This window comes from Rosa chinensis, chromosome 5 (assembly GCF_002994745.2).
Source record: "Rosa chinensis cultivar Old Blush chromosome 5, RchiOBHm-V2, whole genome shotgun sequence".
Lineage (NCBI taxonomy): Eukaryota > Viridiplantae > Streptophyta > Magnoliopsida > Rosales > Rosaceae > Rosa > Rosa chinensis.
The window spans coordinates 8231912-8258998 of NC_037092.1; the positions used below are offsets into that span (position 1 = coordinate 8231912).

Below are 27087 nucleotides of genomic sequence, written 5' to 3' on the forward strand. Positions count from 1 at the left end.
AGTTCAAGCCTCCTAAAACTCATGATAGCAAAAGAAAGATGCATATTGTGGTTGGAGTTTCAGTTGGAGCTTCAATTTTGTGCCTCTTCTTCTTCATTTTCAGCATTCTTTGGTGGAAAGGGTGTCTGGTGGATAGCCAGACATCAAGGGAAGAAGGTGCTGTAAATCAACTATGCCAATTTCAAGTATCACATTGGCGTTTTTCTTTCAAATTCCATCTGAACTAAGAAACACACGCTCAGTTACCAAGTCAACAGAAATTTTATCAATTTTCAAAACACTACTAATATTCTAACTTGCTTCTTTGGACAGCTCTGAGAGGACTAGATCTGCAGACTGGCTTTTTCACCTTTAGGCAAATTAAAGCTGCAACTAATAACTTTGATCCTTTAAATAAAATTGGGGAAGATGGTTTTGGTTGTGCCTACAAGGTAGTATAGTTTTCATTTACGATCCTTATTTATGGGCGTTGAATCCATATAATGAATGAAAATTGAATTACCCCTTTAATGCAGGGCATATTATTGGATGGCACTACAATTGCAGTTAAGAAACTCTTTTCAAAATCGAAGCAAGGAAATCGTGAGTTCGTGAATGAAATTGGCATGATATCTGGTTTACACCATCCAAATGTGGTTAGGTTATACAGTTGTTGTATTGAAGGAATCAATTACTGTTGGTATACGAATACATGGAAATAAGCAGGCAACATTCTTTGTTTGGTAAACATATCAGATCTAGAAAAAAGACACTAAAATGATGTATTAAGCACTTTATTCATTGAAAATCTTTGTTACTTGCATGTCCAGAGGAAGAGAAAGGCGTCCTAAAATTGGACTGGCCTACAAGGCAAAAAGTATGCCTAGGCATAGTGTCACGGGCCAACTTTGCAATGTGCAAAGAGGACTGCGCGGCACTTGCAAGTAAGCAAGTCAGCCAAGTGAGTACCTTGCAAGGAACAATGAAAACCACACGATATTAAAAAGGTGCTAGCGGCAAGCAAAAACATAACTGTAAAAAAGTTTGGCAACCACGAAGAACAAATGAATAATCGAAAGGAAATATCAAGGAGCAATCTCATGGGACACAGATGATTGAATAGTTCCTCTTTTATTGATGGTAAGACGGTAAGGGAGGCAAAAGTACATGTGCTTACCTATACTAGTACCGTAGTCCAAACTATGCCGACTAGGAACCCCTCCCTAAAGAGCATATCAGACTTACATGAACATGGCAGGAGGAAACATGAAAAAGGCCGGGGAGACTAAATGCTAAATAAAATAAATTACATAATTTGTAAGTTACCAAAACATCCCTAGCACACAAGCAAACCAACCAAAGGCTTGACTAATGACTCTAGACAAGGTTGCTTACGGCCCCTAACATCCTCCCTCACTTAAGCTGTCGGCACTCTCGACAACGGCTTTGGTCTTGAAGTCTTCAATCTTCTGCTGGAACTTCTTCTTCAGGGCTTCTGCATTCTCCCACCTGGTTTCTTCATCTCCAAGACCCTTCCACTTGACCAGGAACTGCTGGCATGGGCGCTTTGACACTCTGATCACTTTCTCTGCTAGAATCTCCTCCACTTCTTTCTGCTTGGGTGGTCGAATGTCGACGTGCTCTCGAACAGGCTGGTTGCGTGCTTGATCTTCACGGTCTGGCTGGTGCGGCTTGAGGTTGCTGACGTGGAAGACGAGGTGAACTCTCATCCAGGCAGGAATATCGACTTTGTAGGAGCATTTCCCCACTTTAGAAATGATGGGGAGTGGTCCTTCATACTTCCTGAATAGTGGCTTGTCTCTGGAGCGCAGGAACCTGAGTTGTTCAGGAAGCAGCTTGACAAGAACCATGTCTCCTGCTGTAAACTCCCTGGGCTTGCGGCCTTAATCTGCCCACTTCTTCATTCTCCCCACCGCTTTCTCCAGGTAGGCTTGAGCAATCTCGGCATTGATCTTCCACTCTTTTGTGAAGTTGAAAGCACGCGGATTCGCCCCTTTGTAGGCTTCTTGCACAGTATGAGGCAAGAGAGGCTGTTGGCCGGTGATAATTTCAAAAGCACTCTTGTTGGTGAATGAGCTCTTCTTCAAGTTGAAACAAAATTATGCAACATCTAGCAATTGCACCCAATTCTGTTGATTGGCATGAACGAAATGGCGCAAGTATTCCTCCAACATCCCGTTGAACCTTTCTGTTTGCCCATCAGTCTGTGGCTGACTGGCTGATAACTTGAAGATATGTGATACGTCTAAAAGATGTACAACTTAAACCTTGCACTTAAATATCATCGTTGGTAATATAGTGATCAAGCAAGGGTCATTACCCGCTGAAGATTGTTCCTAAACTGCTAAACAAATGTCACAAACTACTCTAAACCATGCTACTGAACAGTTAAAAAAAATAAATTATTTAACTAACCTAGACTCGATGTAATTTTCTATAAATTTTACAGGACATTAAAGACACATTTAATAACACTCATACAAAATTTCAGAACAATCGGAGTTGATTTGATATATGAAATAATTCACGTAAAACTGAATACAGTAAGATAACAAAGCAGAAACAGATTTTATAACTTTAAAACTATTGATAGAAACAAAGCTAAGGACTCATTCTCCACCACCAAACACACTCAATCATATCAAAGTTCAGTTATGGAATCTTAATTCTCAATTGAATTTACCCGAAGTTAACTCACAAGCTCGAATTAACCCATTACCCTTTCTTAGTTCCTCGTTAAGTGAATACAAGCTCACCACTTAATCTATTTCCAATAATGCAACCTAGACACAAGCTCGCTAAGTTTAACATATCAAAATCATTAAGCAATAAAAGGGTTTGGATAAATCTAGGGTCACAAGTACATTGGTAGTCTTGCTAAACCTAGGGCTTGAGTCACATGTAATTCAAGAAAACATTTTGCTACTCAATTGGAATCAACACACGACATATACGAATCTAGTATTACTCCTAGCATTAGAACCCTAACCTATTCATTTAGTTGTACACCTAAACAAACGAGTAAAGATTCATCTTGTAGACACGGTGAAACAAACACTCAATTGATAATATAGAAAACCAAAAACTGAATTGTCATCAATATGAATTGAACATGTTTGGGGATTTGAAATCGCCCCTAGCTACAAAAGTATTTAGCTAGACATAGTCATGAACAAAACAAAAACTAGAAGAAAGGAAGAGGAAGAGATAGCGGCTAGTTGATGGCAGAAGATGTCGTTCTCTCTTTCTCTTGTGCGGCCCTCTTCATCCAAACTGAACACGTCCCTCTTTTATTGCTTAAGGTTAGGAGATTTTCACTTCTTTTCCTTTTAGGAATCAAGTAGCTTCTCCTTTAAGATTCCTAGTAATTTTCACCCATAAAAATATGTCATATATCTCTAATAAACTGAGATATTCAGTTAATACTCGTCGGTGGGCTTCTAAAAGGAATTCGGGTCTCAAATCATGGATTTCCGTCAAAGTGTCGGATTCTCGGACTGCTCTACCTTGCTGTACTAAATCGGCCATAACTTTTTGTAGAAAAATGATATGAATGAACCGTTAAAAGTTCTGGAAACTAGACATCCAAAGCTTTCCAAGCATGTAAAGTTCACTGTCTAGTTCATTCTGAGCTTCTCTCAGTTTCATGTCGAAGTTGACTGATCTGCACAGGCATATTTACTGATTTAGCTTCCTTTCTTCTACTTTGCTCCATAACACCTACAAAACATAAAAATAAAGTAAATGACTCAAATAGATGGAAAACTAGCTAAGAAAACATGAAGAAATCAATACAAAATCATGTACATTTATGAGCTTATCAATATGTTAAGCTCAAACCCGAACAACTTGAATAGCTCAATCCAGAATGTTCCCGTGTACCTAGTATCCTGATCGCTAACAATGTTCTGAGGCACACCCCAATACTTCACCACATGCTTGAAGAAGAGGCTTGCTGTGTCTTCCGCCGAGCAATACTTTGAGGTTGGCACAAAGGTGGCATACTTCGACAACCTGTCAACCACCACTAGGATGCCTGATAGGTCTCCCACATTTGGGAGGTTAGTAATAAAGTCAAGGGAGACACTCTCCCACGGGCGAGTCAGAATAGACAGTGGTTCCAATAGCCCTGGAGTCTTTTGACGCTCAATCTTGTCTTGCTGGCATGTTAAGCAAGTCTTGGTGTATTCCGTGACATCGTCCTGCATCTAGGGCCAATAGTAACCCTGCTTGAGGAGTGCGTGGGTTCTCTACCATCCAGGGTGACCTGCCCACAGGGTGTCATGACACCCCCTCATGAGCATTCTTCGTAGTCCGTCAGCTCGTGGAACATACACTCGTCCTCCTTTGGTCATCAATATGCCATCCTCTATCCAAAACCGACGGCTCTTCCCATTCCTTCACCATTTTTATGAGGGATTGCGCCATGGGATCCTTCTCCAAACTCTCCTTGATATGTTGCTTGATGTCTGTAAAAATGATACTGCTCGACAAAGCGGCCAACACCTTGAGGGTGGCAAGGTCGGCTTTGCGACTTAGAGCATCAACAACTTGGTTTGTGCGCCCAGCCTTGTGTTTGAACTGGAAGTCGAACTCTGCGAGAAACTCTTGCCATTGTGCTTGCTTTGGAGTTAACTTTGGCTGGGTTAGAAAGTGGCTGACGGCATAATTATCTGTCTTCACAAGGAACTTTGCTCCCAACAAATAGTGTCACCACGTCCTCAAACAGTGAATTACGGCTAGCAACTCTTTCTCTTGAGCCATGTACTTCCTCTCAGCTTCCGAGAGTTTATGACTTTCATACACAATAGGATGCCCCCGTTGTAGCAGGATACCTCCTAAGGCGAAGTCAGAAGTATCTGTCTGGACTTCAAATGGCTAATTCAGGTCGGGTAAGGCAAGGACCGGATCTTCCATCACAGCCTTCTTCAAATCTTGAAAGGCCTTCTCACAAACACTACTCCAGTCCTATGTCACTCTCTTCTTCAAGAGCACAGTTAAGGGGGTTGTCTTCTTTGAGTAGTTCTCAATGAAACATCGGTAGTAATTAGCTAGCCTAAGAAAAGAACGTAGCTCTTTCACATTCTTGGGGTTCCGCCACTCCTTTATGGCTTCTACTTTCTCCATATCCATCCTGATTTGACCCCTTTCAATAACGTGACCTAGAAACTTGATGGTCACTTACGTGAAGGAGCACTTCTAGCGCTTGACATACAACTGATTGTCCCACAACCGTTGGAACACCAGCTTCAGGTGCTCTACGTGTTCTTCTAGGGTAGAGCTGTACACCATAATGTCATCCAGATAGACCACCACGAACTTGTCTAAGTACTCGTGGAAGACTTGGTTCCTCAAAGTGCAGAATGTGGCTAGCGCGTTGGTCAACCCAGACGGCATCACCAGGAACTCAAAGGTGCCATAACGGGTGATGCAGGCGATCTTGGGTTCATCGCCTTCTGCAATGTGAACTTGATAATACCTCGAGCGGAGGTCTAGTTTTGTGAAATACTTGGCACCACTGAGTTGGTCAAATAGATCTGCAATCAGAGGAATCGGGTACTTGTTGCACACAGTGACTTTGTTGAGAGCCCGATAGTCCACACACAATCTCCAACTTCCATCGTGCTTCTTTTGGAACAGCACAGGCCCACCAAAGGGGGCTTTAGATGGCCTAATGAATCCTACCTTGAGCAGGTCTTCGAGCTGCTTTCGAAGTTCTGCCAGTTCTGAGGGAGCCATTCTGTAAGGTGCCTTTGCAGGTGGTTTGGCCCCCAGAAGCAATTCGATCTCATGGTCCACACTCCTCCTTGGAGGTAATTCTTTGGGAAGTTCAAGTGGCATCATATCTACATAGCTCTCCAATACCCCCTCAATCTCTTTCGGAATCACTTCTCCTTTAGTCTCATCCCTTATCAGGGGAACTGCTACATAGGTAGGCTCATGACGCTTCATGCCTTTCTTGAACTGGAGGGAGGACAAGAGACGAGGTTCACTTGGTTGTTCGATTCTTGTGGAACCACACACAACCTTTCTCCCATAATGAGCAAGTGTTGGGCACTAGGAATGGGAATAGCTTTGTTCACCAACAAGAACTCCATCCCCAATATGACATCAAAGTCATCCATCTGAACAACTATGAGGTCGGTTTTCCCTTGCCAGTGACCCAACTTGAGTGATACCCCTCGAGAGAGTCCAGTTGTGGGTGAGGCCTTAGAGTTCACAGCTTTCATGCGGCCAACATCCTTCTCCAACTTCAGCCCCAACCTCTATGCTTCAGTTTCTAACACAAAGTTGTGAGTGGCCCCTGTGTCAACCATCACGCTCTTGGCTACTTTCCCATTAATACTACCACCTATGAACATCAAGCCTTTAGCCTGGGACTTCTTAGGTGATTGTGGTCGCTTCTCCACTGCACCCAAGAATCTCAAAGCTCCTATGTGGCTAGGTTCCTCCTCTGGCTCTTGCTGATCCTCCATTTCTTTCAATTGAACATGAGCCTGTAGGGTAGAGATGGCAGTCTTATGAGGGCATTCATTCACTCTATGAGGTCCTCTGCATAAGAAACATGCTAGTGGCTTTGGAGCATAGCCTGAGGGATTAAAAGGTCGAGGGGTGAAGACCCATGTCGAGGCAGCAGGGTTGGACGTTGTCGTGTCCCTCGCATTCGCTGCTCTCTTATCCCCTCCTCCTGAGTTGGAAAATTTGGACTTTGCTCCCCCACTTCTACTCGGTCTAGGCCTTATATTTCTGTTGACATGCGCATTCGAAAACGGCTGAGTCTTCTTAGTAGAGTTCTCTTCGAATATGTAGTCCGCCAACCTTTCAGCAACAGCCTGTGCGGAGGCCAAATCTTGGACCCTTTGCCGCTGAAGCTCTGTCCTTGCCCATGGCTTTAAGCCTTCAAGGAAATAGAACAACCGATCATTCTCTGACATGTCCGGGATGTCAAGCATGAGCAAAGAGAACTTGTTCACAAAGTCTCGGATGTTGTTGGTGTGCTTGAGCTCCCTTAGTTGCCGTCTGGCAATGTACTCTAGATTCTCGGGGAAGAATTGAGCTTTGAGCTCCTTCTTAAGATCCTCCCAAGTGTCAATGGTGCATACCCCTCTTTGTATGTCATTATAGTTTAGCATCTCCCGACAAATACATTGTCGCCATGTTCACCTTCACCTCTTCCGAGTCTGGCTTCACTGCTAGGAAGTATTGCTCCATACCAAATAAGTAGCTCTCAAGCTCCTTGGCATCTCACGCCCCTCCAAAAGCTTGAGGTTCCGGTATCTTTACCTTCCTGTAGTCTGTCATAGGTTGGTTTCCCATCGCATGGATGGTCAGGTTGAGCTTGGTATTCATCTCCACCAGCTCGTTTCTGAAAGCATCAATGGTGGCTCGGACATACATCTTCTGCCATATTGTCCACGGTCACTTGGAGTGTGTCAAGGGCATCACTCATCACCCCTATTTGCTCGTTCGAAACGGGAGCTTCTTCCTCATTTCTCTCCCTTCCGCATCCTCGAGCTTTACATTTTTCAAGGGCCACAACTCGGTCCTTTAGGCTCTCCACCTCTGTCATCTGCACCGCCAACCCATCTAGGTCGATGTTGTCCAACATATTAGTGATATCAATCAATCTGTCTGTCACCCCCGCAAGTTCTCCAAGTTGTTGGTCATACCAATCGAATCTTTGTTGGTTTGTCATTTTGCCTGTCATCGTAGTGAGCTTTCTTGAGCTGAGTTGGCTCTGATACCAACTGTCACGGGCCAACTTTGCAATGCGCAAAGAGGACCGCGTGGCACTTGTAAGTAATTAGCAAGTCAGCCAAGTGAGTACCTTGCAAGGAACAATGAAAACCACACGATATTAAAAAGGTGCTAGCGGCAAGCAAGAACACAATTGTATAAAAGGTTGGCAACCACGAAGAATAAATGAATAATCGAAAGGAAAGATCAAGGAGCAATCTCACGGGACACAGATAATTGAATAGTTCCTCTTTTATTGATGGTAAGACGGTAAGGGAGGTAAAAGTACATGTGCTTACTTATACTAGTTCCGTAGTCCAAACTATGCCGACTAGGAACCCTTCCCTAAAGAGTATATCGGACTTACACGAACATGGCAGGAGGAAACATGAAAAAGGCTGAGGAGACTAAATGCTAAATAAAATAAATTACATAATTTGTAAGTTACCAAAACATCCCTAGCACACAAGCAAACCAACCAAAGGCTTGACTAATGACCCTGGACAAGGTTGCTTGCGGCATTACAAGTGCGGCCCCTAACACATAGCAAGGTGTTTGGCTTTTCTACACGAGGAATCAACTCTGAAGGTTGTACACAGAGACATCAAAACTACGAATGTATTACTGGACCAAGACCTGAATGCTAAGATTTCGGACTTTGGTTTAGCCAAGCTTGACGAAGAGAAGAACACACATATTAGCACAAGAATTGCTGGAACTATGTAAGTAAACTGTTAATGTAATCTCTTTTTCATATGCAAGTTCATTGCTGAAATGTCAACCAAATATGTGATTTGCGTGTAATGTTGTACTCATATGCTGCTGACATTGGCTATGCTTGAGACAAAATTCATCATACTAGAGTGAATCAGCTGTCTTAGAAACCAACCTCTCTTTGTTGTGCAGAGGATACATGGCACTGGAATATGCACTATGGGGTTGTTTGATCTACAAAGCTGATGTCTACAGTTTTCATGTTGTTGCATTATAAATTGTTGCCGGAAAGAACAACATGAAGTTTCGACCAAATGATGATTTTGTATGCCTTGTGGATTGGGTAAGAGATATTTTCATTCAAATCCCCTCAGTACATGCACTGGAATCACAGTTTTATGGTCATTATTAATTCAAGGACTTGTCCTTTCAACTTGGTCATCTTTTTATGAGTTGCATTCCATTGCTAATTTCTATCCCTTGCTTACTTCAAGCCCTTGTTTTACAACAAAAAGGGAAATTAAAGGAGCTGGTGGATCATCTCCTCCCTTAACCCTAACATACACCTAATATGACAAAACCCTAGAAGAGTTTTCCTCTTAACCTAGTCTTCAACGGCGCCCTAGCCTCCTTCCCTAGTTTCCTGCTATCACTCTATTCTCAACTTCTCTCCATCCAATGGCTTCCATTGATGCTGTCACAACAAGCATCGCTGCTTTCCTTTCCCTCGCTGAAGGAGGCAACGCTCCTGACCTAGGAAAGATTGGTGGTGGCCCCATTCACAGGTCCTCCCAATCTTTTCTAATTGGAAAACCTCTAACCCGCAAGCCGATCCTAAAGCAAAACTGAGGGTTCAGGAACGGGTTGGAGATTTATTCTTGTTCTCCTTTGAACCAGTGTGTGATCGCAACAAGGTACTCCGAGGTGGGGTTTGGTGTTTTGATCGAGCCCTGGTTTTCTTTAAAGAGTATAACGGCGTTAAACCTCTTCATGAAGATCTTGCAGCTATTGGTACTGTTCCTAGCCCTAGAGACAAGGGCAAAGGAAAGATTTAAACTTTCCTGGTCTTCTTGCCTAATACTAGAAGTATGGTCTTCTACTACTTTCATCTTAGTTTCTGTAGTTGTACACCAATTGAGATCTCTAGGCGACTAGGTTACTATTCAAATAGAGGTCAGTAGTAAGTATTTGTTCCTTTGTTGTTAGGCTCAATAAATGAGCGTATGTGTTAACAGTGGAGGGTAACTTGTCTTTTGCTTGGCAGCTTGTGCCATTTATGATTTTGGTATGAGACAGCATCTGATGTACGTGTCTTCTGGCCATGGGTGAAATTATCTATTCTTCAAAAAAAAATAAAAGGGAGCTGGTGGATTAGCGGCTCGGATCAGATTTCAACAAGGAACAAGCCATTAGAATGGCTAAACACTAAACTAGCTTTGTTATGCACCAATTCAGCACCATTGCTTAGGCCTACCATGTCCGTAGTAGCGAGTATGCTGGACGGGCGTACCCCGTCCCTGAGTTAATCATGGATCCTAGCATTTATGGTGATAAAATGAGGATGTCAACCTTGAGACAATAGTTTGATCAAATTGTAAATGACAGCTCAATTCGATTTCAAACGAGCTACACTGATCCTCAGAGCCTCCTTCATTCAGCAGACGTACCATGGACTGATTCTTCGGGTACTACTAGGCAAGGTTCTAAAAAACGCTAGGCGCTAGTCGGGCGGAAGGCCGGGGACTAGCGCCTAGACTAGGCGGTTTTTTATTTATTTATTTATTTTATTTTATTTTTATAACATATAATTATATAAATAAAAATATAAAAGGTATTATCAAAAACTCAAAAAGTCCATAACATAGCATAATTAAAAACTGAGCATAGGCAGTAAGCCAGTCAAGCTGCAATTCAATTAATCAAAACATTCAACTCCCATTCAGTCATTCACAGAGGCCAAAACAAGCTGCAATTCAATTAATCAAAACATTCAATTCCCATTCAGTCATTCACAGAGGCCAAAACCAGCTGCAATTCAATTAATCAAAACATTCAATTCCCAAAACAGAGGCCAAATATCATTATCTCAAAACAATACAGTAACTCAGTAAGCAAAGTCCAACACAGCTCCAAGCCTCCAACAATCATGAATCAGAAACACCAAAATCCAAAACTTGAGAATGAGATACACAAGTACAAAACATTCACAGTTTGATACTTTGAGACAATGACTCAATGAACAGCATTCCAGCAACTTAACAAGACTCACAATGTATTGCAGAATCACCGAGCTTGCAGAATCACCGAGCTTGAACTCCTTGAAGCCTTGAACCCAGAAATCGAACCCAGAAAGCCCTGAAAAGTGTGAACCCAGAAATTGTGAGATTGAAACAATGAAACCCAGAAATTCGATTGAAAGTTTGAAAAATTGAAAGACAAAAACCCAAAAATCGAACCAAAGTTTGCTGCTTGAGGAGTGGCTTGACAGCTTGAGTGAGTGGCTTGACCGCTTGACAGCTTGAGGAGGAGTCGAAGAAGCAAACCAAGAGTGAATGAGTGATGACTGGAAAGTGAAAACCCAGAATGAGTTCATGAGATTGTGAGAATCATGATTCCGAATTCGATTGAATCATTGAAAACCCAGAAATTCAACTTACCAGAAATTCGTTGTCACCGGCGATTCCGACAGTTGGAGAGAGGTTGAGCCGCTGAGAGCCTAAGAATCGTGCGGCCGGACCGCAGAGAGAGGGAGAGACTGAGACTCTGAGTCTCTGAGAGAAAGAGATTGAGAGAGGGCGACTCCATTTTTGGTTCAAAACGTGAAAACGGCGACTTAGTTCATGATAGGGTTCTGTCTTCGATTCTTCGATTTGGGAATTGGGATAAATTGGCTTCAGTCTAGAAAAAAAAAAAAAGGGTGAAACGCCTAATCGCTCCCGCCCAGCTTCCGCCCAGCTTTCTCCTCAGCGCCTAGCTCACTCGACTAGGCTGAAATCGGAACGGGGTGGAGGCGCCGCCTAGCCCGATTTTTAGAACATTGCTACTAGGTCTTCAGATCTCTAGAAACTTAATCCTTAGTTCTTAGTAATGTTGACACCAAGGAAAGAGTTTCTTGCACAATTTTTCTTTTTTCTTTCGGAAACCATAATGTAAACATTCTTCAAAAAAAATCTAAATTGCATCTTCAAAGTATCAAGAAGTGATCTTTAACCCGAATGTGTATGTTTTTGACAGATTAATTCATGTAAACTCAAATTTGATAGCCCCAAACTTTCTCAAAAATTGTAAGCGTTTTGGTTCTACTCAAAAATTCAAAAAGTTATATGGTCAATAAGCTTTTTGTATATATACGGTGGATTTGACATATTGAGGTTATATGTCAAATTTGAGTAGATATGTCTTTTTTTTTTTTCTCTTTCTCTCTCTTTCCTTCTCAATATTTCCTTAAAATAATATTCAATTTTGACATTTCTATTGGAGCAAAGATTAGTCAAAATATTAAGGTGTGAAATTTACTATATCACCTATCAAATTTGAATTTAACACAAGTTAAAAAACATCTCCATTAGAGGCACTCTTATTAGCCCCAACATGAGTTTGGTCGAATTAAAACATCAACAGAAAAACATTGGAAGACGTGTTCTTTCTGTAAAAGGAAAGTTTCCGTTACTTTAATCATGTAATTAGCCTACGATGTACTACCTTATATAAGGTTATTACACTTTACATGTTATAACATCTCTCAGATACTAATACAATGAAGGGGAGTGCTACATACACATAACACACTCACCTGCGGTTGGATCAGCCACACTCAGGACACCTGTCATTAAACAGAATTCACAAGAAACAAAGTCATTTTTATAATACATTCTTTTTTCTTCTCACCTTTGCCCTTGCCTGTGTTTGCCTTTCTCCTTCATCTTGTCTTCTGAAAAACTGAATTCATCTTGTCTTTCCTCTTTCTCCTTATTGATATGGCTTTGTTTTTTAATTTGTTGTTGGCCTTCCTTCATTTTTCCCATTCATCGAACTTTTTATTGGATTTTGTTCAGTCATACTTGTCCATTGGTTTTGATTTTCGTCTCTTATTTGTGTTTTACTCTTCTCTGCAAATCTTTCTTCAGTTGCTATTTAATTAAAGAAGTTGAATGTTTTGGGGGAGATGCGAAGTTTAATGATATGTACCCACAAAAGATATGGGTTACCATGTTTTTTTTTTCCTTCCAGGTGTGTTCAATTGTTGGTTTTGTGGGGATGGGAAAGAAGATTTGATTTTGTTCAAAATTGGGTTCATAAAGTGTTGTGTGAATGTGGTATTTGAAGATTATAGCAGATCTCGAGCTATGATGAGATTTTTATTTTCTTTTTGTCTTTCAAATCTCTGCATTATTGTCAGAACAAAAGTATAAAGGAAAATATTCCTTAAATTCGATTGTAATTTATCACTTATTGCTTTCTGTTGGCATTTTGATTTGGAGGTTGGAAGAAGAACACTCATGGTGTTTTTTGATCTGGATAGGGTAAGACAACAGGGAGAGGCGAAGAGAGTACTGTGTCAGGAAGATATTAGTTAGGTCACCGGATCACCTATTATTCACTGTTTTTTAGTGTATATTTTTATTTTCTGGGTCATAAAATACATTGTGTCCGTGACCCAAGGCACGAAATATACTGTGCATGTCACTATGATGATCAAGAACACTGTACAGGGTGACCCAGAGCACGAAATATACTGTATTTGTAACCTAAAGGGTGAAATTAACACTAAAAATCAATAAATAGTGAGTAACCTGCCTTGCTTGTAGCATGTATAGAAAGCACAAGTGAGTGTGGCTGACCCAACCGCATAGTGAGTGTGTATGAGCTTAATCATCCCTGTGGGACCCACACGTGTGTGGCCAGACATTGTTGTCTGTCATCCTTCCGTGCTCAAGCATTCCACCCGTGCATCCACATCTGTACACAGTCAGCTGTATAACTTTTATTCTTTTATTCTAGGAAGAACAGTAGTAAAAAAAAGTGCTAATCCCGGTAGTTCAGTGAACAAGTGTTTATCAACCGGCTCACGGCTTTGAATTGTATAAAAGTATAGTCTCCCAGTCCTTTCAAAGTATGTGGGCGGGTCTTAGTTTCAGCAGGAAGCATTTAAATTGTACACTACCACAGACTTATAAAAGTTTTGGATTTTTGAATGGTGCCAAAACGCTTCCTATGTTGATTTCTTTTTCACAAAATCACTTTATGATGTGAGAGAAACTATTTAAATAGTTACTGTACAGAATGGGTAGATATTATGAAGAGCTTTGCAGTTGAAACAGATATTGGAATGCCAAATGGGCTGTGAAGAAAAATGGCAGAAGTTCTCACTGGTCAAAAACCCATCTTCTTCGGCTATGTTGCTGGGCTTGTTGTGCTTATTTGCATTGTACCCATCAAATCTCAAGCACAATCCGGGACTCTTGCACCTGATGAAGGTGTTTGAACCAATATTTGGCAAGGCTCACGTGGCAGATAGGTGGGCCCGACCCACACAGCGTAATGAATATCCTCGGCTAATTAGCTGCTGCACATTAAAAATTTACAAAGTTGATTCTCAATTAGCCGCGGCACATTAAATGTTTATTGTCAAATTTATGACCGAAGATAACGTGTGCAGAGAACCGTTATTAGATCGGGAGAGACCAAATGAATTAGGCATAATGAATGGCCGCGGACCCACAAGTCATAATGAATGACCGATCAAAGAGGTTGATTGTCAGGAGAAACATTACCAAAGTTTCGGGCAATTAACTTGAAAGAGCATCAGGAGGTGTTATTGCCAATCATTAGTTACAAGACCTGATTGATTGCTCATGAAAGAGTCAATCATTGATAAAACGTCAAAATATCACAAACATGAATACTATTCTATTTGTAATCAATGCGGTCTTAGCTGTAAAGGCTAAGATTGTTTGTTTTCCTTCATTCAGTAGTTTAGCTTCACTATAAAAAGGACCATAGGATTCATTGTTAGTGGTCCTCGACCAAACGCTCTACGCGATTACACAAATTTTATCTTAATACATTTCAACAATTCAGCAACACCTATCAATCTTTACGTGTTTATTTTATCGCTTTCTTTACTGGTATTTATCTTTCCTGCACTTTACTTTGCTGCTCTTTACATTCAAGCAATTTATCTTCCTACACTTTATTTGCTGCACCTTTACATTCTTGCACTTTCTTTATCTGCACTTTCGTTTATGCTATTTATTTGTTGTTATTTACTTTACGTCATTTACACTATATAAAATCACAAAAAGAATCACTTTCACCTCAATCATCGAGTTACACAACACGAAGACTGCGGCTAGTTTAAAGCCGATCCGTGCTAAAGTCCTTGCATTCAAGGCAGAGAGAACCCCGCGGCCGAGATTGATCCTTCCTCGGCCTACAATCAACTGATCAGAAGTCAGCGCAAGATCTACAATCTAGAACAAAACCTCGCTTGGCCTACGTACCGGCCTCGAGTTGGCACACCCGCGCACACGTCACCACTCCAGAAGGACACGTGTAAGCCAAAGAAGACCTCGGCTCAGTGACACGTGGCCGAGACGATTTTTGAGCGAACATCTTTTGGCACACCCGGTGGGACAACACTTGTGAATATTAAACCATTTAGTGAGACATTACATATTATGTATTTTCACAAATGAGTTATTATGAGCCGCATTTACCTGGCTATGTTGCAATAAATGATTGCAATGGCCAATATGGCCAAGATCAATTGTATGGTTATGATGGCAGATATAGCTATGGCACGTATCAAAGTTTTGTTGATTTAAATAGCCATGCATCTTGGGATCAACAAAATCCCACAATACTACCTCAATATGGCTTTGATCATCGACATGGTAACCAGCATGGTTATGGGTCGGCCAACGAGCTGTATGATAATTGTGGCCAAATAGTTAATGCACCATACAATAGTTATGATTCAAATTATAATCATAACAACCAAGACGGCTACAACCAAATAGGACCCTACAACAATTTTGATGGCTTGAGTAGCCAGCTTGTAGGGGAAACTCGACTAGCCGCGCTGCAGCCCCTGTATGATCAACAAGTTGGTCACAATCAAATGGTCGAAGGAAATGTACGCTCTTGGGCAGGTGATGTAAACTCTTTTGAAAAAGCCATAAATGTGAATAGGATGATCATTCAAAAAGGGGTGGTAGAAATAGCCACACAATTTTCTATTTTCAGAGAAGAGATGAAGTCACACCTGAATAAGATGAAGATGCTGAGACATAAAAAAATACTGACGGAGGCATACCACTGTAACCGCGACCATGACTTCAAAAAAGAGGAATCCATAGATGATCAGATGGAAACTCGGCCGCCTGTTGTTCTTCCTTCAAATTTGGAAGCAAACATGTCAGGCCAAAATTTGCAAAATGTCAAGGAGAATGACCATCACATGGTTGAGTGTAAAATTAACGAGACTATTCGTATGGATATGGTTCTCGAAAAGAAAGCTGACCTCAACAATTCGCAGCTTGAAGAAGATCTTAATCTTCTAGCCAAAGAATGTCGGCTCGCTGAGCGTAATCTGGTCAATAGTGATGATCATCCAATTCAAGATGTCATGCATGTTGACATGATTATTGGAAACAAAGCTGATTTGGAGAAGCCACTATCAGAGAAAGTGGAAACAAGTACATTTGAAGAGCATATAATTTCGGCCCACATGAAGGCCGAAAAGAAAACAAATCTCAATCATTCCCTTTGGTCAATTAAGATCGGCCTTGAAAAATTTGAAATTCATGCCGAGAATACAAAATGTTCAAAACTTGGGGTGAAACATCGTTGGCCACCTCCATAACGGCCACAAGATTTTTATTTTTATTTATTTATTATTATTATTATTATTATTATTTATTATTATTATTTTTTTTTTGCTTTAGTTTCTGCAAAAAATAAAATAAATGAAAAATTGTGTTTTTGGGAGCCGTTTAATTGATCGGTAGGCATGAAATTGTAAGGTCGAAATATTTCTATGATCACGGCTAGAAAAAATTTGAACGTCATTCCACAATGAGGTCGACTTTGTTTACTAGTTCCTTCACCACTCGGCTTGAGCCGAGGCTCAAGGAATTAGGGAGGGGCTACATATATATCACGAATTCAATCACTAGCCGCGGCATAGAAAAGGACAATAGTTGAACGGCCGCAGCTGGCGAAGGGCCGCAATTAAATGGCAATAACAAACGGTTGAATAGCCGCGGCTTTCAAATGATTGCGGCTAGCAAAGGACAGTGGCTAAATGTCCATAATTTAATGAATCATGGTTAAATGGCCGTGAAGGAGTAAGCTTGAAATCAACGGTTGAATAGCCGCGGCTATCGAATGATCGCGGCTAGCAAATGATCATAGCTAAATGTCCATAATTTAATGGATTGTGAAACCAACGGTTGAATAGCCGCGGCATAACAAGGAGCCGCGGTGAGTGGCTGCTGCGTAACGAATGTCACCAACGCTATAATGCGTGAACCTTGCCAAGAGATTTTTCTAGAAACAATCTTTTAGTCCCTTAACCACTCGGCATCAATGCCGAAGCTCAAGGGACTAGGGGGGGCTCTGTTTGAACCAATATTTGGCAAGGCTCACGTGGCAGATAGGTGGGCCCGACCCACACAGCGTAATGAATATCCGCGGCTAATTAGCTGCTGCACATTAAAAATTTACAAAGTTGATTCTCAATTAGCCGCGGCACATTAAATGTTTATTGTCAAATTTATGACCGAAGATAACGTGTGCAGAGAACCGTTATTAGATCGGGAGAGACCAAATGAATTAGGCATAATGAATGGCCGCGGACCCACAAGTCATAATGAATGACCGATCAAAGAGGTTGATTGTCAGGAGAAACATTATCAAAGTTTCGGGCAATTAACTTGAAAGAGCATCAGGAGGTGTTATTGCCAATCATTAGTTACAAGACCTGATTGATTGCTCATGAAAGAGTCAATCATTGATAAAACGTCAAAATATCACAAACATGAATACTATTCTATTTGTAATCAATGCGGTCTTAGCTGTAAAGGCTAAGATTGTTTGTTTTCCTTCATTCAGTAGTTTAGCTTCACTATAAAAAGGACCATAGGATTCATTGTTAGTGGTCCTCGACCAAACGCTCTACGCGATTACACAAATTTTATCTTAATACATTTCAACAATTCAGCAACACCTATCAATCTTTACGTGTTTATTTTATCGCTTTCTTTACTGGTATTTATCTTTCCTGCACTTTACTTTGCTGCTCTTTACATTCAAGCAATTTATCTTCCTACACTTTATTTGCTGCACCTTTACATTCTTGCACTTTCTTTATCTGCACTTTCGTTTATGCTATTTATTTGTTGTTATTTACTTTACGTCATTTACACTATATAAAATCACAAAAAGAATCACTTTCACCTCAATCATCGAGTTACACAACACGAAGACTGCGGCTAGTTTAAAGCCGATCCGTGCTAAAGTCCTTGCATTCAAGGCAGAGAGAACCCCGCGGCCGAGATTGATCCTTCCTCGGCCTACAATCAACTGATCAGAAGTCAGCGCAAGATCTACAATCTAGAACAAAACCTCGCTTGGCCTACGTACCGGCCGCGAGTTGGCACACCCGCGCACACGTCACCACTCCAGAAGGACACGTGTAAGCCAAAGAAGACCTCGGCTCAGTGACACGTGGCCGAGACGATTTTTGAGCGAACAGAAGGTAAAGCTTCTTACTTTGGAATCTTAGTTTCAAATAGTATACATAATACATGTGAAATGCATAATCTTTATGAAGCTAATGGTTTTATCTAGGATTGTCACTCGGTCGGTTCGGACCGCTTATAGATATTACCAACTTCAAAACCAAATCTTTCGATTTAAAAATTGAGCTACCAATTTCCAACCAAAATTTTTGGTTTTTAATCATATCTACCAAATTTAATATTTCGGTTTTCAGTATTATCAACTTTAGATCAACTCAATTTTATAGTCGTAAACTTGTATTCATCTACTAAGTACTAATTATAGCTTTCTTTTTATGGCATCAAGTTTTAGCCATTTTCAATAAAACTAGGTTATTTAACCATCTTTGACTAGGTTACTTAAAATACATGTACTATTAGTGTAGTATACGTAGTCATGTTCATACTGTTATGAAATTTTTTATGTTTATTTCTTAATATACATGTATATGTATTGAAAACCATAATATATAAAGTTAAAATTTAGATAATCGATAGATTCGGTATTTACCAAAATCAAATCAACTTTTTCGGTAATTTTTTATTTCTATTTATTGCTTTTGATTACTAAAAAGTCGGTTTGCTAAACGGTTGGTTTGGTAATTACCAAACCAAGTAGCAGCTCTAGTTTTATCCAATCAATGTTGATGGAATTGGAATTTAATTGGGCTTTGCAGAGTATGAGATTTTTATACTATTTGTTAGAAAAAAGAACAAGTTAGGACAAGCTTTATCATACCCAGTTCAGTCTTCTTTTTTTGAATGATTTTGAAGTTTTGTGTGGATGTGGGTTTTGCAGTGGAAGCCCTTCGTGAAATAGCTGAACAACTAAATAAGAAGGACTGGGATTTCAGTGACCCATGTAGCAATGTTACTACGTTTTCGGGTCCACATACTGATCAATGAGAACAGAAAAGGAACCAAAAAAGACGAGTATATATTTAAATTGCAATGGACTGAAAATTTGTAAATCAAAGCAGTATAGTTTAAGAATTATGAAAGGACAAACTTATTGTATCTGTTTCCAGCTTTCTAACCATTCTCAGTTGTTCTGCTGTAGCTGTGGCTGTATATCATAGAACTGAAGCTTGTACTTTTTGACGATTTAAAAAAAAAAAAAAAAAAAAAAAAAACTCTGTAGAGTTCAAGCCTCCTAAAACTCATGATAGCAAAAGAAAGATGCCTATTGTGGTTGGAGCTTCAGTTTTGTGCCTCTTCTTCTTCTTCTTCATTTTCGGCATTCTTTGGTGGAAAGGGTGTCTGGTGGATAGCCAGACATCAAGGGAAGAAGGTGTTGTAAATCAACTATGCCAATTTCAAGTATCACATTGGCGTTATTCTTTCAAATTCCATCTGAACTAAGAAACACACACTCAGATACCAAGTCAAAAGAAATTTTATCAATTTTCAAAACACTACTAATATTCTAACCTGCTTCTTTGGACAGCTCTGAGAGGACTAGATTTGCAGACTGGCTTTTTCACCTTGAGGCAAATTAAAGCTGCAACTAATAACTTTGATCCTTTAAATAAAATTGCAGAAGGTGGTTTTGGTTGTGTCTACAAGGCAGTGTAGTTTTCATTTACGATCCTTATTTATGGGCCTTGAATTCATATAATGAATGAAAATTGAATTACCCCTTTAATGCAGGGCATATTATTGGATGGCACTACAATTGCAGTTAAGCAACTCTTTTCAAAATTGAAGCAAGGAAATCGTGAGTTCGTGAATGAAATTGGCATGATATCTGGTTTACACCATCCAAATGTGGTTAGGTTATACGGTAGCTATATTGAAGGAATCAATTACTGTTGGTATACGAATACATGGAAATAAGCAGGCGGCATTCTTTGTTTGGTAAGCATATCTGATCTAGAAAAAAGACACTAAAATGATGTATTCAGCACTTTATTCATTGAAAATCTATGTTACTTGCATGTCCAAAGGAAGAGAAAGGCGTCCTAAAACTGGACTGGCCTACAAGGCAAAAAGTATGCCTAGGCATAGTGTCACGGGCCAACTTTGCAATGCGCAAAGAGGACTGCGCGGCACTTGCAAGTAAGCAAGTTAGCCAAGTGAGTACCTTGCAAGGAACAATGAAAACCACACGATATTAAAAAGGTGCTAGCGGCAAGCAAAAACACAATTGTATAAAAATTTGGCAACCACGAAGAACAAATGAATAATCGAAAGGAAATATCAAGGAGCAATCTCACGGGACACAGATGATTGAATAGTTCCTCTTTTATTGATGGTAAGACGGTAAGGGAGGCAAAAGTACATGTGCTTACCTGTACTAGTTCCGTAGTCCAAACTATTCCTTATATCAATTAGATTGGGTAAGAGATCTTCCTTATATCAATTAGTAGAACATGAAATGGCTTCTTATTTTCTTGCTGGTCTTGTTTTGCTTATTATAAATTTTATCTCATTTTCTCCCCCAATGCAGGCCCTTGTTTTGCAACAAAAAGGAGACCTAATGGAGCTGGTGGATCCAAAGTTGAATGCTGGGTTCAACAGGGAAGAGGCACTTAGAATGATAAAGGTAGCTCTACTATGTGCCAACTCATCACCAGCACTAAGACCCACGTTGTCTGAAGTAGTGAGCATGCTTGAAGGCCGAACTGTTGTTCATGAAGTGACCATAAATCCAAGTATTTATGATGATGAAATGAGGTTTAAGGCCTTTACAGAGGACTCTGATCCGAATATGGAAGAGAGCTTTGAGGAGACTCGAAGCTTGATTCACTCCAATTCAAAATGGACTGCCTCTTCCTCATCGTCAGTCCTGAATATTGATACAGTTAAACTTGGGACTTGATAATAAAATTAAGCACAATTTTGCGCCCCCGAGCACACTGCCACAGATAGTAGCTACTCCTGCCAAAATTGAAGTTTTACTTTATTATACAAGCAAGTGAAACCAGGACATGCACTAGAGACTTCAAAGATAGTAACATCAACTATGTTCATGTTATGTATATTACCAGGAATATAATAATAATGCTCTTCTAATGAGGAACACTATAATGAAGACTAGTTGAGGACTTTCTAATCAACGGATTAAAAGAACCACTTTTCAATTACATTACGGCAAATTAACATTTAGATGTTTATATATGCATGTATAATTTTCTTCCGAATTGATAATCTTTAAGGTGCCGAACTAAATCAAATCAATGGATGAACCAAATCTGTCAAACACGCATGAACTGTTTATATATATATATATATATATATATATATATATATATATTTTAGGGCAACGGAAGACTAATCCATTGATGGTAAATCATACGACCTCTCACTCGGTCAAGCATAAAGGGTACAGAACACCCCTCATATTACAACGCAAGCTCATGAAGAGTACTAAATCCAAAAGAAATCCAAAAAACTAACATCCAAAAGACTAAAATCCTAAAGGAACTGCTGAAAAAAAATGCAGAATTTTAAAAACTCCTTAATCCTACACTGCCCTAAAATAGAACCAATGTCCTGAACATCTTGACGCCTAAGACCTCTTTTGGTGTACGTCGCAACATTCAACACACCCACAGCAACATGCTAGGGACAGATGCAGGACAAAAGAGCAAGACAGACCACTCCCAAGAAGCCCAAACCCGACTAAGAGTGAGAACATAGGGGAATTGAACTATCAGGCCCAATGCAAAGGCAGAGGCCCAAGACCCACTGCCCAAACCCTACGCTCCCAAACCGCCGACCGGATCTAGAACCTCCAAGAAGCCGTCCGGCACCCGCTCGTCAATCCGGTGGCCTCCCCAGACAAGGGGCCATAGAACCCATCGCACCACCTACCAAATCTGCCCTCTGCAACTGCCCTCTGCAATTTTCCCTCTGCAACTTATCTGGCTTGCAAAGCACGAACCAAAGCCTTAGTGGACGGCTCCTCTGTGCCTGAAGGACGTCTCCGACCGCGCTCCTCCGCTAGACCCCGAAATCCTGTCGCTGCCTCCTCCTCGTCGCCCAGAACCAATCTGAAGCAATCTGAACCTGCGGATTTCTCCTCCAACCAAACCACGTCCACAACCACACAAAGGAGATGAAGCCTCGTCCTTCTGTCACTGGCAGCGCCGGAGCGCCCTGCTGCAGACGGTATGGAAGCCGTCGCTTGCTACACGAAACCTAGAGGGTTTCGGTTTTGCTCCGGAGAAACAGGAGCACACCCTATAGTGAATTGTTTATGTTCATAATTGATAAATCACAATTATAAATGCCTTAACAATTTTTAATTTAGTTGAAAAATTGTATATATGATTTACACATAAAAATCTAACAGTTGATGTGCGAAAATGTGATCAAAAAGTCAGTCTAACACAAAAGTCATCAACTAATTCTCATTATAAAAGCCATCATAATGGTTGTCATAAAAGCCGTTGAGCTTGCTTGGGTTCGAGATTGGAAACATATTTGGTTGGAGGTTGATTCATCTCTAGTACTTGATTATATCCGTACACCTTCTCTTGTCCCTTGGTCTCTTCGAGTTAGTTAGTTGAATTGCTTGTACAAAATCTCTCAGATGAACTTTCGAGCTTCTCATATTTTTCGGGAAGGAAATAAGATAGCTGATGCGTTGGCAAATCATGGTACGTCTTGTTCTAATTTGGTGTGGTGGGATGATCCTCCACCTTTTACCGTGTCGTATTGTAATAGTGACATTAGAGGTTTGCCTCAATTTAGTTTTAGTCAGTCTTGTTTGGCTCCAAATCAGTTGGCGTGCAAACTGTCTCTTTTGAGCGTGTGCGCAGGCGTGCCAGCACCGTGGGTGCAGTCGTCGGGGGGAGTCCCTTGACCTGACTTCTTCTTCAAGCGTTGTGGACGAGGAGAGCACCAACCTCGCCACAAGGTTCTTCTCTAGCCTTCCGAGAAAGGACTTCTTGCCTTACGGATAAGGACTTTGGATGTGATCTCTTAGCGTCACCGAATCGATACTCAACGTTGTAGTCTGAGCAGAGCAATCACTGGGAAGTTTGGAGAAAGCACGGGTTTTGCTAAAGCGTGACTTTAGCTTCGCTGGGTTGCGAGGGTGTTACCCTTGCTTCGCCGGTTGAGAGAGTCTCGGTGGCAGTGGTATTGGCAGTCGGCTCTTGGAAAGACTAGGACTGGAAGTACGGTCTCCGGGTTGATCTGGTGATGCTGGCAGTCTGCTCTTGGAGAGACTAGGACTGGCGCGTGGTCACCGGGTTTCAACGAGGTTGAAGGTTTGCTCCGGGGAGGCTTTGTAATCACTGGGATTGATTGATTTGAGAGAGGCCCTTCTTCTGTCCTTGAAACCTGGTATTTATACCTAGGTTTTCTACTGTTCCTTGCTATAGAAGGATTATTGATTGAAGTTTCCTATTCAATCTTTGCTACTTGACTCCAATAAGGTTTCGTTTTCCTTACGGATTACGGAATGGGTGAAGCTGTAACCCAAACCTAAGTAGGCTTATTTTTGGGCCGCAAGTATCGGCCTGCTATGCTAAATCCACTAAAGGATCTTGCCAAAATTACTTTTGGGCTCAAACATTGCCCCTAGGCCCCGAAAACAGGCCCGCGAAGATGTAACTGATTGAAGGGGACTAAAACGACACGCCGATTGCTTGAAACAATATCATTAATGAGGGTTGCGTCCCTTCGCTTGCGAAAACGCCTTTCTGTTGTATCGTTTCCCTCACAAAATTTCTTATTTAAAACCCGCAGCCACTTCAGACCTGTTACATCAGAAACTCTTTTAGTTCCTAAACCCAAAAACCCTCTTACTGCCAACACCTTCCTCACAGAAACCCAGAAATGGCTCCCCCAAAGAAGATAGTCATCGATCAAGAAGAAGAACTGAATGAACAGGCTGCCCGCTCTTGGGGAACCAGCATCGGTGCCCGCATTCACCTCCACACCACCATCTAGAGACCCCTACTCCTCCGGTTCCCGAACCACCATGTCGGACTGGGCCCAGCGCCACGAGACTGTATCCCGGCCGACGCCATCGCCTTCTATGGCCTGCCCGTTCGTCGACCCATCCCAATCCTCCGAAGGACTCCTGGGGATTTCAACAGTTGGGGTGCCCAGAATCATCGAGCAAAAATAGGGCACTGGCCATCCTCTATCAGCGCGGCGGAGCTTTCCTGGTATCGCGAAGCACGAACACGAGATCTGGCTCGCTGGAACGCGGCAGGTATCGCTCACACTATTGATCTCTGTTTTCGTCTTCCGCGCGGTGGCAATCGTTCACCGCTCGCTGCCTTTCTCTGTTTTTGGAACACCGCCACAAACACCTTTGATTTTCGATTTGGCCAAATGAGTATCACTTTACTAGATATTCTCACCATCACTGGCCTACCCATTGATGGCGAGCCTTATCTGCATGGCCAATTCGACTCTGTCACTTTCACTTCAACCATGGCCCAAAACGATCGCAGCGCTCACAGCGGCTCCTATCCACGGTGGCTGTCTTCTTACCGCCGGGAGCATAATGCGACTGGCGGAATAGCTTTCTTAGAGTATTGGCTCTGTAAGTTCATCTTCTGTACTTCCTCCTGTAAGCCCACTGGTGCTTGGACTCTTCTGGCAACGGCCGCCGTGTTCGGCTCGGACAACCTGTGTTGGGCGCCCTCTATCGCACTCTGTACCAGGCCATTATGCATCCTTTCGAGACTAGCATCTCTAGCCCTTTTTAGATCCTTGACTTCTGGATTCAAACTTATTTTCCATATTTTCGTCACGATGACATCCCGCTGCTTCCACCGGCTGACCAACTCTTGGGTCAATGGCTCAGCCGAGATGAAAGGTACTCATCTCCTCCTTAGTCCAAGTGCTTTACATATATGTACCTTCTACATGAGATGCCCTACTGCGACTTAGTACTGGGTAGAAGATTCCCAGCTCCGCTTGAAAACGGATTCCTCCCTGGAGCTCCTTGCTACAGCGATCGTGCGCGCTTGGCTTTTCGCCGCGCGATCTCCTGTTCAGACATCAGGATTGCTGCCGAAGAACTTAGTTATGAGCTTTACGCCCCTAACCATTTCACTCGCCAATTTGGCCTTGTCCAATTAGTGTCATTCCCGCTGTATGATGCCTGGAACTACAACACCTCTTGGCGTAGATTTGGCTGGGCCTGCGCCAGTACAAAGCATGCTTGCATTGGTTGATCTTCCTGATTGGGCTAAGGACATCGATGCCGTGGATGGGACTGAAGAAGGATATGAGGAAGGTGGGCGGAAGTTTCTGTCAATTGCTAGAGACAACGGTATGACGAACTTTTCGCGACCATCTTTGAGGAACTGAGATATCCCTATACTGCTGACCTTGAGCTACGTGCTCATTTTCCTGAAGACGCTGCACAACCTCCGCCTCCTCCTGAGCCAGCTCCGCAATCGGCGTGAGCCCCGCGCCAAGCCCAGGCTGGTATCGTGATCCGCGAGCCCCTTAGAGAGGTAAGCATCTTGGTTTATATTTTATTCCCTCTTTCACTCTTCCTTTTTAACTCAACCTTTACTGCACCAGGGAAATGTGCCACCTTCTAGCAGTCGCGCAGTTGATGCTTCCCCAGCCACTGGCCAGTCCGGGAAGCAAAAAACAGTAATAACGGAGCCTGAAGTAGAAGATTCCTCTTCCGACGAGGATGACCCACAAATGGTAAGAACTTTGTTGTTTAAACAAATAATGCTTTCTTTCCAAGTCAAGTCTAATCCTTTCCTTTGACCCCGACAGATCGCTGCTATCTTGGCCCGCAAGCGCAGTCATTCTGACCCTCGAACTGATCCGTGGGCGGAAGATGAACCAATCGCTGATCGACTGGTAAGAAACTAAAAGTGCATATTGAAATCTCCTTTTATTCCGTGTAACCATATAACAATCCTCGTTTGCAGGTCCGTCATAGGTCCTCAAGACAAACTGGGGAAGGCCCCTCAGCTGCTGGTGAAGGCACATCTGCTTTGCAGGCCCAAGCGCCCAATGGTTCCAATAATCCCCCACCTCCTGCCGGTGTTGCAAACAATATGCAATTGGCCCCGATCCCAGTGCAGGTCATAGATGATAGCTCGCCTGAAGTTTCAGATGCAGCTCGTGAGGAACCAAACGCCACACCTATCCTGGCACAGATAGCGCCTGATCCAATTCCTGGCGAGGTGGTTCAAGAATCCGTGCCGATAGCAGTCCTCCGTGAGCTTCTGGCTGCAGAGGTACGTTTCTCCTTAACAAGCATGATGTCCTGATTCTTGTCTTATTCTTTGGGCATTGTAATGATTTCTCCTTAAAACCAGAATCTTGGTCCTGTCGAGGAAGTAGTTGTTGCTGTGGAAGTACTTGGCGCCAATCCCGCTGACCCAGCTGGTGAAGATGTGGTTAACCAAGGGCCTGCCCCCCATGCTCCTGAAGCAGGAGAAGGGGTGAACGTCGAACCGGTGCTGGAAGCGATTCCTGTTGTGGAGCCTCTTGAGGCTCCTGCTGCTGCTGCCCCAAATCCACTGCCTGTGCCTCCTTCCAGATTGGAAAGGCTGGCTCGCGTACTTGATGTGACTCCTCCCGGAGTTATAGATGAAGCTAGGGACGGACTTCGCCGTCTATTGAGTCCCGATATCCTGCTGCCTGGCGCATCCGTCCGGGCTCTGGAGTATTTGAGGGTTCTTCGTCACGAGCACGCCATCACTGAGGACGAGTTCATTGAGATAGACGAACTGCTACAGAATCTCCCCCAGTGGCTTAATGAAAGAGCGGCCGCGACTGCGCAAGCCAGACAAGCCCAAACCCACTATCAGGGCCTCGCTCAACAAATGGACTCCTCTCGTGACTTTCTAGGAGATAGGGCTGCCCTTGTTAGAGATTTGAAGCTCATGCAAAATCATCTCCGGTCCCA

General features: G+C 42.1%; 1 pseudogene; it reads left to right on the forward strand.

The window, feature by feature from the left end:
* Positions 1 to 38: 38 nt before the first annotated feature.
* Positions 39 to 21057, forward strand: LOC112203052 (annotated as a pseudogene).
* Positions 21058 to 27087: the final 6030 nt, after the last annotated feature.